Source organism: Penaeus chinensis, chromosome 36 (genome assembly GCF_019202785.1).
Source record: "Penaeus chinensis breed Huanghai No. 1 chromosome 36, ASM1920278v2, whole genome shotgun sequence".
Lineage (NCBI taxonomy): Eukaryota > Metazoa > Arthropoda > Malacostraca > Decapoda > Penaeidae > Penaeus > Penaeus chinensis.
Window position 1 is genome coordinate 24312521 of NC_061854.1, and position 1688 is coordinate 24314208.

The window sequence follows — 1688 nt, forward strand, 5'->3', positions numbered from 1 at the left end:
TTACTATGAAAGATCTGTAAAATAAACTGGTGTGATTCAGTAATAAAAAATGCAAAATTAAGAACTTTCTCTCATGGTAAAATATATATTAAAATGACCACTGAAAATATAACTGAACTTAAAATGCAATATCAAAATATAAAAGAATCATGCGCTCAACAGGCAGATGTGGATGTTCCGTTATCCGTACATCATGTGAATTACTGTAGACTAAACGATTTTTAATGTAGTTTTATTCCAAATATACAGACAGTGTAAATGAACATATAACACAAATAAATTAAGTCAGCGGAATTAAGAAATCAAAGATTGCGTAGAAAATCAGGCTGGCATAGGGAAGTGGGCCGTCTGCGTTCGACTCGCCCTGTTGGATTACGGCAGGAAGCTAGTAAGGATGGGGAGAGGATGGAGGCAGGAGTGGAAAGGATTGAAGGTAGGACAAGTGGGGAAAGGAATGGGAAAGTGAGACATTGGCGTAGAAGTAGAAGGAAGCTAAAAAGCGGAGACAAGAAGATGGTACGAATAAGAAGAGGGGAAATACGGTAAGATAGATTAGGGATCGGGGCAGAAGGTAGAGCAAAGAGGGGAAACGAGTGGAAGAGGGAGAACTAAGCAAAAGTGCAAATGAAAATGTAAATGATGGAAAAAATAATGATAATGATAATGAAGTTAATGAAAATTAAGATGAGAAAGATAAAATTAGGGTTCCAAAAGAAGCAACAATAGAAGCGCTATTTTATATAGATTAACTCACGGTGCGTTTCAGAAAAATAAAATTAGACCTAATTATTTACCAGGGGCTATTTTGCACATTTTTGTCAACTTTTGTACAATCTAAAGATTATTACTAAGAGTGACTTAAACTCTATCTTTCCATTCATTTCGTTTTTATTTCATATAACTTTGCATACATCATAAAAATATAAGAATTTAAATTACACACACACACACACACACACACACACACACACACACACACACACACACACACACACACACACACACACATACATTCACATACACTCATACACAATCACACACACACACATACACACATACACACATACACACACACACATATACATACATACACACATACACACACACACACACTGTAAAGGCTTTATATGAACAGCCTTAAACATATGGTTTACCAGGAGTAGTGAAAGGTACGATTGGTTTAACTTCTTTTATTGAGAAGCGTAGGCAACACAGATATTCACACGATACAAGTCTGGGTAAGGCTTAGTGCTAAGTCGTCAGCCCGGAGGGGGGGCGCGCGGCTGGAGCCAGCCTGACCCGACAAGCGGTCGGCAGGAACTCTCTGAAGGGACTCTCTCCTGACCTGGGTCATCCTGAGCCTTAAGTACTGGTGGGTGGCGTAGGGCGCGCCCTCTGGGGCCGCCGGCTGGCTTGGGCCTGCATTGCCACGCCACGCTGGAGCTAACCACGTGGGAGCTATTTATACATACTCACGCCTCGCCCTCGAGGCGTCTGATATTTGCCTCAAGGCAAATATCAGACGAGTGACCCTGGCTGGTTCTTGACTTGTAAATACTTCGTTCTTGCGTGTGCTGTCCCTGATGCATCTTCGTGGCTGCTCGTCCCTGTCGTCATCTCGTCTTCATCTTGGTCCCTGGTAAATCCGTTCGTCCTCGACATCCACACGTCCTCGGAGGTCTCGCACA